Source organism: Chrysemys picta, chromosome 4 (genome assembly GCF_011386835.1).
Source record: "Chrysemys picta bellii isolate R12L10 chromosome 4, ASM1138683v2, whole genome shotgun sequence".
Taxonomy (NCBI): Eukaryota; Metazoa; Chordata; order Testudines; family Emydidae; genus Chrysemys; species Chrysemys picta.
Genome location: NC_088794.1, coordinates 129,907,398 through 129,924,406, shown reverse-complemented (window position 1 = coordinate 129,924,406; position 17,009 = coordinate 129,907,398).

Below are 17,009 nucleotides of genomic sequence, written 5' to 3'. Positions count from 1 at the left end.
GTACAAATATACATGCATACAAATAGGAGGAATGTATTCAGTAGATCATAACCTTTACATAGATATGTTACATTGCATATGTAGCATAAAACATATTCCAGTTATATCATATATATATAATCATAAGCATATTCCTATGAAGACTTATGGGGTACACCATCACAGTATATTCATGCCCTCTTTATATGCCAAAGTCTCTTGCTTCCATTAAAGGCCAGGAGAGCAATTGTGAATGGCATCCTGAAATGAATAGGTAGCATTGTTTGGACAGAGGACTAATGCAGTTACAATAGTATTCATTTCTATAGAAGCCTTCATGAATTCGACAACTATATTTTTAAATGAATTCCCCTCTCAGAAATCACTCTGAGCTACTAAATAATTACAGCCAATGGTATTATTTGTTTTGTCAATAGAACTTCCAGCTCTCTCTTTAGAATAAGACTATTTTATGACTGTCTCTGTTCTATATAATCAAATACCAACTGGTCTCTGTATTGCATGTTAGCAAAGCAGCAAGGCTCTGAAGTATAATTAGAAAGGCAAAGGGATCTATATGGGTATCAAGGTTGGCACAGATCCCTTTGTAGCATCAGGGCATTAATGACGACAGGGACTATCCAGTGTAATCATTAATATTTCTTTTTTTAAGCTTAGGGACAGTCCTATATTTTTAAAAAGTTCTGAAGGATATTGGCTAGAGGCTACCAAAGCAGACCAGACAGCCACATAGACCAGAAAAATCTTAGACGCAATGATATCTTCAGTGCCTGTGTTGTGTGTGAGTGATTGTGGCCTGGGTGCTGTGGAAATTATGTCAGCTGCCTTTGACAGCTCCCCATTGCTTCCAAAGTGGTGACTTTTCAATCATGCTTCTGGTTCTCCCATGGAGGGAGCTACAGAAGAAACAATGCTTGGGTTCAGCTCAGGCTGCATGAACTGGGTTTGAATTTGGCTTGAATTTGAATTTGTAAATGAATTTGCATTTTTCCTGAATTATTCTTGAGGACCAAAGGAAAAAAGTAAATCAAAATATTATCCCCATCTTCTGTCATGATGTCCAAGACTGTTGAACCAGAAGGTGGATCTCCTGAGAGAAGGAAAGAGGTTCTAAAAGACAATCCTCCCTCTTACAATAGCTCAACTTCTCTTCATTCATTACTTGGTACAAGTGAAGAGGAACAGAGCAAATAAAGGGCTCTTGCATTATGCTGGGCTTCACTACTAGTCAACTGTGCTACATAGCCTCTGAGAGGAATAAAAAAAAAATAATAATAAAATAAAAACAAAACAAAAAATAAACAAGCCAGACACTTTTTCCATGTTAGGATAAACTTTTTAGAAATACAAATCCTATTAAAACAATTACATTTCTAACCCTCTGAAGAAAGCAAACTCATAGATTTTAAGGCCAGTCCAGCAAGGATTGTTACATTGTCTAGTCTGCTGTCAAAACTCTAGATGAGTACCATGCTCTCTTCTACTGAAACACAGCCACTTCTAGGGTGAATTGCAGGAACTATTTAACAATGGACAGCATCACTACATGATTATTTAGCACAGAAAAATGAAAAAAATAACCTTAGCCTGGTGAAGCTACTTGGGGAATCCATGCAGGCAGAACGTAATTACCCAAGATGAAATTTGGTCTGTACACCATTGCTTTATTCCAACACCAATTGAAACAGATAGCACTCCTTCTATTGACTTCAGTGGATGACAGATCAGGCCCCATCGTTAGTACCCTACTGTTATGAAAAGTGCCATTGTTCGTTTTTTATTATGCTAAGTGGGAAAGACCTCAATTTTATATCTAGTTGCACCTTGTACAACACAGTGGGCAACCCCATGTTTGAGCATTCATTCAGTGTCATCTGTTATACAGGTGTTTCTCCTGAAAGCTTTCCACTTAAGTACTGATGTAATCCAACATTGCTTAGCTTGTGAGAACAGACAAGATCATAATACAAAGTGATATTACTAATTATTATTATTTATTACACTAGCATCAATTAAGATTAAAACCCCATTGTTCTGGGCACTGTACAAATATAGCATAAATACAGTCCTGGTCCTTAAGAGTTTACAGATGAAATAATTAAACAGAAATAAGATGGGTGTTGAAAATACTCAGATTGAAGTCAACAAAAACAACTTGGTACAGTAATTGTTAACTGCAGCAGTATTTGCCATTAAAAAGCCAACATTTACCAACAATAAGCACATTGTATTATCCAACGGAGTATTACCCTGTACTTAGAATTAGAATTCATAAACATCAAGAGATGTGGCATTGACACCACACACTGGGAGACAGTAGCCCAGGACAGGGATAACTGGCTAAGACTTGTCAGAGAGGGAACATCCACTTTTGAGGAAAATCACCTTGCCTTGGTCGCAGAAAAACGCTAGAAAAGAAAGGAAAGACAACTGTCACGCAGCAATCGTGGCCCAACTACCTGCAATGTCTGCCAACTAGCCCGTGGCTCAAGGATCAGACTCCTCGGTCACCAAAGGACCCATGAAGAACAAAACCCGTGAAAGATCATCCTCGACCTCGAGGGATTGCTGCTGCTGATGACCTTGTACTTAGAATAAGAATTAATTGGGGTTACTGTGATCCTATGAGGTGAAAACAGCCAACTTTGCCGCATCTGTATGTAGATTTTGCAGTGAGTGCAAGGATCCAGTGCTGTGTGGTGCAATGGGCCAGGTGATGGAAATGATATAGGCCGATCCTCGACTGGGGGAAATTTACTTAACTTAAATGGAACTTTGCCAATTTACCCCAGCTAAAGATCTGCCCCAGTATGTTAACTCTCGCTTTTAAATCACAGCAAGTTGTAAACTGGTTCTGCAAGAAGGTAATTCAGGGTCGTGTGTGGATGCATGTCAGGGAGTCCAGCCAGCCGTCGGCCCATTAAAATACAAAGAACAAGAACTACAAGTCACAACAGAAGCAAAAATGAGGCCCTTTTCCCGTGCAAGGTACAATTCCTTGTTTTTTTTTTTAAATAAATCCTTGCTCTGAGAGACACACATACGCACACACTTGAGCATTCTGAAATCTGTTTTGCTGAAAACAGGGACAGCAAAAAGGAAACGTACATCTTTAATTACTATCCTGTTGTTGGTAGAATTTATAAATTATGATATTGTTACCTGAGGGCTTGCTGACAGACTGCTTCAGTTCTACTCAGTCTGGCTGTAATCCCAACCTCTCTTTTGTCTTTTGAATCCTGGAATGCAGACAAAAAAGGGTTTTCCTTCCATAAACCAACTTGTCTGAACCCAGATTATTGTGCTGTGTCACTACAAAAGGGTGCACCACTAATGTCACTCAGCTTTTAACCAACAAATAAAAAATATCTGCTGTATTTACTACTCTTCTCCCAAAATAATGGAGGCCATTTCACATCCTGACTCCTATGAAAATGCAGCAGAGCTCAGCCTGGCATTGAAAGAATTGACTTGGTTGGGTACTGTACCCACCCACAGATATCTCTCAAGGTATTCCCTGCACAGTTAAACGACGTGATTGGCATCTGAGTCTGAGCCAGGTTAGCCTAGCCTGGGTGTGAGCATCCCCACTGCAAAGTCCTATACTCATTACAGTGTCCTCACTTGCCCGTGTATATCCATGGTTCATTGTGATGAGATGTGCTAGGATTCTCTCCTAGTCAATTGTGGGAGACCTCATTTGTCATTCAGGGGAAGGGCACTGGAGGACTATCAGCACTCCAGTGATTTTGCCTGTGGTCCTCACTGCAAAGTGGGTGAGTTCCAGCTCTGAAACCAGACCTAGGCTCTAATCTATATCCCTACCAGATAAGCTAGCCTGAGTTTAAAGCACCTCCCAAGTAAACCCAGGTCAGAGGTTTTTTTCTGTGTGGATGGCAGGACAGTTTTAGCTAAAGCCCAAATAAGAGCACAGGTTAAGTGTGCAGTGGAAACATATCCTTAAACACCAGTCAGTAAGTAGTCAAGGCTTGACTACCCAGCATCCTGTTGCAAGAGTAATTTATTATAAAAGCTACCAAATATTATTCTCTACTAATACCAATGCATGAAAGAGAAAACACAAACATCTGAGGAAGGCTAAAGGGGAGTACTAAGAAGAAAAAAAAGTTTTTTTTTTTTTTTTAATAAAGACAGCTGGAGAAAAAGTAAACAACAACAAAAAAGAGGGCATTACTGATGAGGATATCAACTCCTTGATTCTGGGGCATCCTGTGCAGTCATCTCTTTGAATCTATTGGGAAGACCCTGTCTCCTATAATACATTTACAATACTACAGATATCCTGCAAGCACTTATCAACTGGGAAGCTTAAGCAGTATGTGAAGTATGTTAGAGTAGTCTCAGTTCATGAGGAAGTTTTCAAAGTCACATCCTCATCTACTTGGGTTAAGATCTTGTCAAAGTTAATAGAATAAGTAGGGCTGAGCTGGGCTTGGTCACTCCTTGAAGGAGGGACCACCAGAAAAACCAGAGTTCTGCAGGATGGGGTGCTGACTCAGTAAATGGGACTTTTCACTCTAAGTCAATACCAAACCAGCCTGAAGTTGGAGCCACATGCAATTTGATTAATTACATTCTGGCTTGTACTACAGACTAACACAGCTACCCCCTGATACTATTCTGGCTTGTGTAGATTTTTTCCTTTAGTTTCAACCAGAGAACATACTATTCGTTGCATAAAACTCAACATTCACATTTCAGATACCAGCAGTAATCCTGGTATATTCTTAAACTTAGAATAGAAGATGCTATGGTACCACATTCAATTGATTTTCAATGGAATCTATTGTACATTACAGTATTAGCACTACTAGTGTTGTCCTAATTATTCTTTTATTGTTGTGCTCTGGTAGGAGTCTGCTCTCCTAAGAATTTTTAACCCAGAAAAATTAAAGCTTTTCCCAAACAACTGAAAAACAAAATCGCGTTAGCTGAAACAAAATGCAAACACTGCACTCTAGGAAGATAATACGGGGAAACAGTGGAGAGCTAATAGGGTGCATAAGGAGCGACTGCTCCTCCCCAGCAGCCTTTCGGTGTATGCGTCGTGTCTTTTCACAGTGGGCTGGAGAAAGACCCTACCCCACACTCACCCAGCAGTGGCAGCTCCTGTCCCGCATGGTTGGGCCCAGATCCCCGCTATAGGTGTTGCAATATGGCACACAGGGTCACATGACAGTGCAAGCTCATGTACCATGTCACAACACCACTCATTCAAACTTAGTAATTCCTCCCCTTCACTGAGATTAAGGTTGTGGTGCTGGAGTGTAGGACGCTGCTGAGTGGTCAGTGCTGGCTCAGCCATTCCTCCCTCTCCTTGTAAAACTTGGCTCCAGCACTGCAGCTGAAAATAATAAGGTGAAAATTATCCAAATATACAAGTTTATAAAAACTGAGGACAATTATCCTCAACTATACTGCAGTCACTTAGCCCACCTTAATTGATTAGTCTCGTTAGAGTTGGTATGGCAACCCCCATTTTTTCATGTTCTCTGTATATATATATTTTCCTACTGTATTTTCCACTGCATGCATCTGATGAAGTGGGTTTTAGCCCATGAAAGCTTATGCCCAAATAAATTTGTTAGTCTCTAAGGTGCCACAAGTACTCCTCGTTCTTTTCACTTAGAATCAGTAGATGCAAATTGCTGCATTGCTGTCTTTGTAGTTCAAAGTCTTAGCAACTACATGCATAGAGTTTGGGTAACTTGAAATTCCCTGGGCTCCCATGGAACTGAAATGTATCCATATCCCTGTAATGCAGTTTCTCTGTATAAATGTACCAACCTCCCACTAAGAAAATTAGCTTTTTAATCACTTGAATCCAAATAAAGCATTGTTATATCCTAAAGGCACCGAAATTCTATGCTTCTTAAAGAGTGCCTGAACATTTTCCCAAGCACAGTTAGAGTGTGGGGGAAAGCACTTTTATTTAATTTTCTATAATTAAAGAACAAGCCAGACAGAAACCAAAGTTGCATTTGTGGTATTGCTCACAAAAAACATAGGAACCTGCCTTCAGCCAAGCTTATATTAAGGTAAATTGGGGTAGGGATTGGTGATGTTGGGGAGGAAGGTGTAAATGCCCAACATCAAACAAGGAAAGAGAGAACAAAAGCCTGAAAACTCTCCATTGTTATCCCCATGAAGGAAGCTCTGTGTTGAGACAGCTAAGGATACCTCATGTTCTCCACCTGCGGTGATTTATAGGACTTCAGGCTACAAGTTCAGCTTTTCAGGTTTGCAGTGAATGTTCAGATTTTCCATCAATAACCCGAATCAAATGACTCCCTCATTCATACTTAGAATTTGCTGACCGAGGCAATAAATTAGATATGCAAAGGCGAGTTGTAAAGGGAATATCTTTACAAGTCCTTAAGTGACCTCTTCTAACATCCTACAAGCCCCAGAAGATTCTACAATCAAGTCATCTTCATAACATCCCTCTTAAATAAGCACCCTGCTGATAAGAACCATTCCAAAGGGAATCCCTATTGTCCTGATATATTGATATGAAACTAATAATACAGGAGCTGTCTTTTTTGATGGGTCCCTCACAAGTTTGGCTGGTGATGGATTTCACCACAGGCTACTTCTTTCAGCAGTTTCTCCCATCCCAACCTTGATGGGACTACCTTGGAGTTTTGCTCAAGGACTTTCTTTCCTCATTCCTTTTTGTGTTTTTTTTAATTAATTTTCATAAAGGCACAATAAAAATACAAAAGATAAATGACCTACAGCTTGTATATGTTACCAAATACTGCACATTTTACAGGATAGCTAATAACATTATGCAATCATGCAACTTTACAATTTGTCAAATCTGCAAGACCACACAACACAAAATCAGACAATATCAGACAAACATAAAATGTTACTGTTGGAGTAATAATAGTAATAAAAAAGAACACCAAACACAAATAGGCAAAAACAGGAATGAGGGAACCATGGTGGGGGGAAGGGGAAGCAGAGCAGTCAAAGGGAATGGAAGTCTCATTGTTTGAGCTGTCTCAGCATTCTTTATCCAAACGTATCAAGAAACGGGGTGCACATTTCTTTGAATTCAAATAATTACTCTCTACATCAATAAGCTATTCTTTCTTTTGCTGCTAACTCAGACAAGTCTGAATATCACTGTTCTGGGCATCAACCTATTCCTCCATCTTTGTAAAATCATGCTCTTGGTAATCATCGCAGCCCTGTGGTGAAGGATAACATTTTCAGCTGAGGTTTGGTTGCTGAAGCCAAGCACTTTTCACTCTTCTGTCTACTTCCTTCCACAGTTTCCTGACTGTTGTACAGTCCCACAGCATATGTGTCAGGTAGCAGTAGCAGTGGCAACTCCAGCTCCCGGGTCTGCCTGCTGCTGCTTCAATATAAATAAAGTAAACTTTTAATAGCTATTAAATTATACATTGGGCGGGGGTGGAAATAACTATTTTGTGATTTGTGCCTCACTTGTCAAAAACGTCATCAGCTGCCACTGTGGATGGGATCTTGGTTTGGGACTAAGGAGACTTAGATTTAATTCCTGTCTGTGTCACTGACCTAATGTGTGACTTGGGCAAGTCATTTCACCTCTTTACTTCTGTTTTCCCTCCTCTCCATTGTCTGATTAGAATGTAAGCGATCTAGAAGAAGAACTGGCTCTTGATTTTGTACAGTGCCTGGAACAATGGGGGCCCTGAGCTTGGTTGGGACTTCTGGATGTAATTATAATATAAATAATAAATAGTAGTAATAATGAAGATAGATCTTGTGTTCATATTTCCTGTTGGAAATCTCCTGGATCCCCACGGCTGTATGCTGTGTAGAAGAGCTGCATCCAGCATCACCATCTCCCATAACACGAGTGGAAACCAGCTATGTTGTATGCTTTCTGAGAGGTGTCTACTGGAGGAAAGAATGGTTGAGGAGGTGCTATGTTCCACACCTATGGCCTCTGATCCAGTTCCAGTTTGGAACCCCTGCTCCAAATCTGCTGGCTTATGCTCCCCTTTGCTAGGAAACGAGTGAAGCATATGGCTCAATGTCATGAGTTTTTTCTGGTACTAAGGGCTTGATGCAGCACCCACTGAAGTCAATGAAAAGATTCCCATTGGCTTCACTGGGAGTTGGATTGAGTCCTTTAAGGAGGAGCTTGAACACTGTATATATCATTCTGAAATGTCACAAAATCACAAACGTTTGTGTGTCGTCACTGCAGCTCTGTTTACAGTCAAAAATGACACGAACATTTATATATATTGATAGATAGATATAGACATAGATATATTATTCCTCCCCCTCGTCACTCGTGGAAATACCTTCTGGGATTATTGATCTTTTTTTCTTCTTTTTTTTTAACTTCCAAAATCAGAGCCTGATTTTTTAATCCGGGTTTAGTTAAACTTCCTCTACTGCTTCTGGCACTTGTCGTCAAAAATAAAAGAGTCGAATAGAGGGGGTGGAAATGCTAATTAGCCCCTGTCACAATTCATGCTGCTGTTGTAAGAATTCACAGTATGCAAATCAGGTTAAAGCTACCCTAGGAGTGTCAGACCCTGCTACTGCTGATAGAAATTGACAATCCCAGGGTTAAAAGGTAAAGGAGTCTCTCCCCTTTCTTCTCCACAATGCAGCGTCTTTTTGCTCAGTCCAGCCTAAGGTGCACACATTAATAAAAAAGACAATAGAAAGTTGAGGAGCTGAAGTGGTTTTTTATTAATAATATGCACTCTGCTCTACAGTATTGCTGCTATATTCATAGTAAAAAAGAGATTAGTAGGTTTAAAAAAAAAAAACACAGAACCTGCCCTGCAATTCAGTGTAAATGTCACAGCAACAAATATAAAACATGGTTAATTTCTAAAATAAATATGGTGCTTTCTAATACGTATTATCATTGGATCTGATAGGCTACCATTCATTTGAATCAAGAGTAATTTAAATAATCCAAAGTAATCACTCGACTACATGGCCCAAAATTATATCCAGAGGTCAAAGAGCAATGAGCACAATCAGGAATTGTGTTGTTCCCTTTTAGCATTTGTTGTACCCTACTAAATACAGATACATTCCCAAAAGAAACAGGCTGGCCCAGATATTTTGAAGAGAACAGCTTTTACTCTGCTCACTCCTGCATTCTTCCTACAAGAAGTAGCCTTTCAACTAAGGGAATGGAACCTAAGTTCCTGTAACCACTCAACCTGCAGCATTTACAATAGTAATTCAAACAAATCAATGGTGGCCTCAATTTTGGTTCCATTTGTGCACATCACAAATGGCAGCATGTCCTCATGAATGAAGTTGCTGAAATTGTAGCGATATCTTGCTACTTTAGCATGATTTAGCTACAGAAAAATTACATTTGCCTGACTGTGATAGAGCCATTCAGTTTTCAGAGAAATTCAAAGTGAAAATAGAAAATCCTTTGGGAATTTTTTTGGTGAACTCGCACAAACATAGAAGAAGAAAAATCATAGCAGATTAGGAGTTGGAAGAGACCTTAGGAGGTCATCTAGTCCAACCCCCTGCTCAACGCTGGACCAACCCCAACAAAATCGTCCCAGCCAGGGCTTTGTCAAACCTGGCTTTAAAAACCTCTAAGGATGGAGATACCACCACCTCCCTAGGCAACCCATTCCAGTGCTTCACCACCCTCCTAGTGAAACAGTTTTTCCTAATATCCAACCTAGACCTCCCCTACTGCAACTTGAGACCATTGCTCCTTGTTCTGTCATCTGCCACCACTGAGAACAGTCTAGCTCCATCCTCTTTGGAACCCCCCTTCAGGTAGTTGAAGGCTGCTATCAAATCCCCCCTCACTCTTCTCTTCTGCAGACTAAATAAGACGAGTTCCCTCAGCCTCTCCTCATAAGTCATGTGCCCATCCCCCTAATCATTTTTCTTACCCTCCACTTGACTCTTTCCAATTTGTCCACATCCTTTCTATAGTGGAGAGCCCAAAACTGGATGCAATATTCCAGACCTGGCCTCACCAGTGCCGAATAGAGGGGAATAATCACTTCCCTCGATCTGCTGTCAATGCTCCTACTAATGCAGCCCAATATGCTGTAAGCCTTTTTGGCAACAAGGGCACACTGTTGACTCATATCCAGCTTCTTGTCCACTGTAATCCCCAGGTCCTTTTCTGAAGAACCGCCGCCTAGCCAGTTGGTCCCCAGCTTGTAGCAGTGCATGGGATTCTTCTGTCTTAAGTGCAGGACTCTGCAGATTTATTTTGGCCCAATCCTCCAATTTGTCTAAGTCACTGTGGACCCTATCCCTACCTTCCAGCATATCTACCTGTCCTCTTCAGCTTAGTGTCATCTGCAAACTTGCTAAGGGTGCAATCTATCCCATCATCCAGATCATTGAAGATGTTGAACACAACCAGCCCCAGGACCAACCCCTGGGGCACTGCGCTTGATACCGGCTGCCAACTAGACATCAAGCCATTGATCACTACCCATTGAGCCCGACAATCTAGCCAGCTTTCTATCCACCTTATCCAATCCAAACCTTTTTAACTAGCTGGCAAGAATACTGTGGGAGACCGTATCAAAAGTTTTGCTAAAGTCAAGGTATATCATGTCCACGGATTTCCCCTTATCCAGAGAGCTACTTATCTCATCATAGAAGGCAATCAGGTTGGTCAGGCATAACTTGCCATTGGTGAATCCACGTTGACTGTTCCTGATCACCTTCCTCTCCTCCAAATGCTTCAAAATGGATTACTTGAGGACCTGTTCTATGGTTTTTCCAGGGACGGAGGTGAGACTGACCGGTCTGTAGTTCCTTGGATTCTACTTCTTCCCTTTCTAAAAGATGGTCACTATATTTGCATTTTTCCAATCATCCAGGACCTCCCCCGATCACCACAAATTTTTAAAGATAATGACCAATGGCTCAGCCAACTCCCTCAGCACCCTTGGATACATTGCATCCAGCCCCATGGATTTGTGCATGTCCAGCTTTTCTAAATAGTCCTTAACCTGTTCTTTCACCACTGAGGGCTGCTCACCTCCTCTCCATGCTTTGCTGCCCAGTGCAGCAGTCTCGGAGCTGACCTTGTCTCTGAAGACCAAGGGGAAAAAAGCATTGAGTACTTCAGCTTTTTCCATATCATCTGTCATTAGCAACAAGGAGTCTGGTGGCACCTTAAAGACTAACAGATTTATTTGGGCATAAGCTTTCGTGAGTAAAAACCTCACTTCTTCGGATGCAACAAGTGAGGTTTTTACTCACGAAAGCTTATGCCCAAATAAATCTGTTAGTCTTTAAGGTGCCACCAGACTCCTTGTTGTTTTTGTAGATACAGACTAACACGGCTACCCCCTGATATCTGTCATTAGGTTGCCTCCCCCATTCAGTAAGGGTCCCACCCTTTCCTTGACCTTCTTCTTGTTTCTAACATACCTGTAGAAACCCTTCTTGTTACCCTTTATATCTCTTGCTAGCTGCAACTCCAATTGTGCTTTGGCCTTCCTGATTACACCACTGCATGCTCAAGCAATATTTTTATACTTCTTTCTAGTCATCTATCCAAGTTTCTACTTCTTGTAAGCTTTCTTTGTGTGTTTAAGCTCACTGAAGATTTATCTGTTAAGTCAAGCTGGTTGCTGACCATATTTACTATTCTTTCTGCACATCGGGACTCCTGGACTCCTTTCCCCCTCATATTAGGGTCCCAGGGGATCCTGCACATCAGTTCCCTGAGGGAGTCAAAGTCTGCTTTTCTGAAGTCCAAGGTCCATATTCTGCTGCTCTCCTTTCTTCCTTTTGTCAGGATCCTGAACTTGACCATCTCATGGTCACTGCTGCCCAGGTTGCCACTCACTTCCAATTCCCCTACCAATTCTTCCCTGTTTGTGATCAGCAGGTCAAGAGGAGCATGGCCCTTAGTTAGTTCCTGCAGCACTTGCACCAAGAAGCTGTCCCCAACACTCTCCAAAAACTTCCTGGATTGTCTGTGCACTGCTGTATTGCTCTCCCAGCAGATGTCGAGGTGATTGAAGTCCCCCATGAGAACCAGGGCCTGTGATCTGGAAACTTCTGTTAGTTGTCCCAAGAAAGCCTCATCTACCCCATCCTCCTTATCTCGTGGTCTATAGGAGATGCCCACAACAACATCACCCTTGTTGCTCTTGCTTCTAAACTTAACCCAAAGACTCTCAACAGGCTTTTCTCCAGTTTCATACAGGAACTCTGAGCAATCATACCACTCTCTTACATACAGTGCAACTCCTCCACCTTTTCTCCCGTCTGTCCTTCCTGAACAGTTTATGCCCATCCATGACAGTGCTCCAGTCATGTGAGTCACCCCACCAAGTCTCTGTTATTCCAATCACATCATAGTTCCTTGACTGTGCCAGGACTTCCAATTCTTCCTGCTTGTTTCCCAGGCTTCTTGCATTCGTGTACAGACACCTAAGATAACTAGCCAACTGCCCTACTTTCTCAGTATGAATCAGGAGGCCGTCCCCTGTTTCACCCTCCTTCTTGTGTTTCCTCCTCGTATCCCACTTCCCCATGTACCTCGGGGCTTAGGTCTCCATGCCCCGGCAAACCTAGTTTAAAGCCCTCCTCACTAGGTTAGCAAGCCTGCCTGAGAAGATGCTCTTCCCTCTCTTCGTTAGGTGGATCCCATCTCTTCCTAGCAATCCTTCTTCCTGGAACAACATCCCAAGGTTGAAGAATCCAAAGCCCTCTCTCTGACACCACCTGTGTAACCACGCATTACTTCCACAATTCGATGGTCCCTACGTGGGCTTTTTCCTTCAACAGGGAGGATGGATGAGAACACGACTTGCGTCTCAAACTCCTTTATACATCTTCCCAAGGTCACATAGTCTGCAGTGACCTGCTCAAGGTCATTCTTGGCAGTATCATTGTTGCCCACGTGGAAAAGTAGGAAGGGGTAGCGGTTTGATGGCTCGGCAGACACTCTGTTACACCCTGAATTCTAGCTCCAGGCAAGCAGCACACTTCTCGAGTTTCCCAGTCTAGATGGCAGATGGATGATTCCGTCCCCCTTAGGAGGGAGTCCCCGACCACCACCACCCGTCTCTTCCTCCTGGGAGTGGTGGTCGTGGAACCCCCATCCCTAGGACAATGCAGCCCATGCTTTCTGGTTGATGGGGTCTCCTTCTGATCCCTTCCCTCAGATGACTCTTCCAAATCATTCTCCACTGTAGTACCTGTGCAGAGAGCCTGAAAACAGTTTCTTACCTCTATCTGCATTGGAAGTTAATGGGTTCTCCTCTTTCTTCTTGTGGAGGTCACATGCTGCCAATTTTCTTCCCCATTCTGCACTGCCCTCTCTGATTCTTCAGCATGCTGTGCCTGCAGTACCAAATGCTGACTTCTATTCAGAAAGTCTTCATTTTCTCTGATGCAACACAGGGTTTGATATTTGGGTCTCTAGTTCTTTAACCTTCTCTTCCAATATGGAGACCAGCTTGCACTTCATACAGACGAAGTCGCTTCTATCCTCTGGGAGAAAGACAAACATGGCACATCCTGTGCAAGTCACAACAGCTGATTGTTCACTATCACTATAACATGGTTGTCATATGGGGATTTCTTTTCACACCTTTCTCTCCAGCAGGCATCAGTTTGCTCACTTTTAAAATTTGATGTTCCAGATTGACATCAGGTGCAAGTGTAAGTTACGGCTCAAACATGTGCTGTTGGTGGTGTGTATCATTGCCATGTTATTGTTGTGGAAAGATGTGGGATATGACTGCAGAGATCAAAAGTCATCCTCCATTTTAGAAGGTGAAGTTCTGGATTGCTAGGCTCAGAACAGAATGTGGCAGATTTATGTTCACTTCAGGCTCTTATTGCTGGGTTTTGTAATGATTAAATAAATATAATGCAATCGTTAGACAAGCTTTCAATGCTTTAATAAGAAAAACCCTGCAGTGAGACTGAGTCTGAGACCATTAATGGCTCAATCCACTGGTCTTTGATGTCTTTGATATAATGAACTCTGGATCAGGTCTTCAAAGCATGGGTCTCTATCACTTGAACTAAAGGAATAAGTCCATTTGTTGATACCAGTAGTAGGGCCATATCTCCTCATATGGACCATCCACAAGAGGGAGACATAACGAACACAGAACTGATTCCAAAGACTTGAGTTACAGTCTCATGGGATCCCTGTATTAGACAATTCCTCAGGCCAACCAAACCTATTTAACTTAAATAGGTTACACTATGTCACACTATTTAACTTAAAACAGGATAACAGCTTTATCTGCCTTAGAAACTTACAGTATACAAAGAAAGTTCAAGGGGGGTACTGAATTTGCAGCCTCACAGATATTATCCACTATTATTTTTCCATAATTAAATATGCGGCTTGAACCCTTGCCACTATCTGACAAAATGTTGTCCTCTCACTCCCTCTGGTGGATCATTACACAAGCTACTTTAGAAAGTCAACGCACACGCAAATATGTCACGATCATTATAGCACAAGGTGTAAGAGCCAAAGTGTTCATAAAAGATCAAGATAGATGAATTTTCTTAATAAGTAGCTAAAACATCCTCTGAGTTTCCGGAGCTATGTTGCTGCTCAAGGGTTTTCAATACGATGCTCTGATGATGGAAGAACCACTTCTATCAAATATTAAGCTACTGTAAATTTACTATAATTGAATAATTTGCCTCTTAGCTTTGGTTCACTAAAACTGTAACAAGGTTCTCATCTCTAAGTGATCGTTCCACAGTCTGTTTCAATATATGTCATGTCAGACAAGGCTCATATATAGTACCATTTGAGATTTAGTAATTCCAAAGCCAAGGGACCTTGTAAAAGATCTGGATGATTGACCATAAAGTATGTACGTATTTAGTCATATTAAATTGTGATTAGAGTTTCAAGCTCCATATTTAAACACAAAATAGTTGGATAAATCTTTGCTACTTTAGAGAAGTACCATCTCATGAATTCAGATGAATAAAGGAAATTCTACAGAAATTCAAAGCAAGAGAAAAGGGGGAACCTTTCAGTGTTCATAGATATTTATATACAATACAAACAGTTGACTAGATTTCCACCTTCTGTGGGAGAATTCTGGAGGACATGATTATAAGGGGAGGCTAACTCTCTGCAGGGGCTCAATCCTACATGGTGCCAAGTGTCCTCAATTCTCAGCAAAATCGAGGGCTCTTTCTGGAGGTACTCAGCACATCATCGCATCAAGACCCTAGTTTTCCCCTGATAGTTCTGTAGTATGACGGGTTTGCTCTCACTTTTTGTGGAACAAAATGAGGGTTCAGACCCCAGAAGATGCAGATCTCTGAAGAGTTACCAGAAGCCAGGGCCTAGGTGTGGAGGTCCTGCACTCTGAAATAGCCTCAGGCACCCTGCTTCTTTTAATTGGCTTTTAATTGGATGACTCCACCCACTGTTGTCCATAGGGGGATTAGATCTTATTATCCATTTCAGTAAATTCACCCCCTGCTTATTGTGGGTAAGGGGGTGGTGCATCTGTCCCACCACCACTCTGTCTCACTTGCTTCTTCCCAGGGGAAGCCACTTGAAGCCAGAGTGGGCCATTCCTAGATGCTGGGGTGAGATACTGTGCTGTGCTGTTAAGGCAGTGATTTACCCGTACATTCTGTTTGTAAGCAGAGAGGAAACTCTGTGTTTTGGATTCTAGTGGATCAATCCTCCACTTGGAATAAACCGACCAGCTAGCAACTATGCATGGAAGAATCCGATAAATTCAAATCTAATAGGAAGTGTTGTTGAAGTTTGAAAAATATTACTACAATTACTTTTCCATAGCCAGGATCTCATTGGGGCCAGATCTAGAGATGATCAAATATATAACTCAGATCATTTCCAATCCAAATGAGAAGTACTGGAAATCTCCTGAAAAAGCTTAGTACCATGAGATTTCCAATTCATTTTTGCAAAACCAAGGTGTTTGGATAATTACAGGAGATACTGATACCTATTCAAACTTTGGAGAGCTTATCAAAGCATACCCCGCACCCCCCGCAAAAAAAGAAGAAAAACAAACAAAAACCAAAACCATGTCACAATTTTCAGGTTTCATCATTGCTACATTAAAAGCAATAATGCCATCGGTGATCCCTCGATTCAAGGATGATCTCTAACACAGATTTACATATGGGTCCTGAGATGACTCAGGAGTCCGATCCTGGAACCACAGATCCACCCGCAGGAGGTACAGACATCTCCTGGGGGGGTCAGCTGCCTTCTGGGAGTAAATTCTTTCTTTTTCCTTCCTTCTCTCTCACTTTTTTCAGCTTCGAGGGCAAAGCGCTTCTCCAAAAGCAATAATGTTTGTCTAATTGATCTTTAGGGTTCCTCATAGCACAAGTAATAAATAAATAATAATAATATGGAAGCAGGTTTGTGGTCTACTATCATTAATTGTTTTCCATTGTTAAGGGTGAAATTAAACAAAGATGGCGTCAGGCAACATTTATTTAACAGGCAACAAATTCAACATAAATGATAACAGGTACCATTAATAATAAGAGGATTTTATCAGACTTAATTTCATTATCAGTTTATTAGGCCTTGTTGTCTGGTCTGGACAAAATGTACTTGACATAGGACTGGAAAAGAAGGGTCAAAGGTGGCATAAAGCACAACTTAGAGCAGTCTTGAGGCTTCAAGAGGTCATTCCAGAAGATGAGATTTGTCAGATGTAGAGATGCCCCAGCCATTCCTCCTTTCTTCCAAGAACACTCCTATAGCAAGGGACAGGAGGGATCCCTAGGTAACTGAGTAACCTGGGATTACATTTTAAATCATGAGTCGCTCTGGGAGATTATTGCAAAAATATTTATGAAAATATTCACTGGGAATTTTAAATGGATTCATTCTGATGGTGTGCTTGTTCCATTTGTGTGTTGTCTGAGAATACTTCATGAACACATACAGGCAGAGGTATTCACAAAAACAGTGAATAGCAAATATGGGAGAACATTTGGAGAAATATTGTCTGAATTTGTTAACA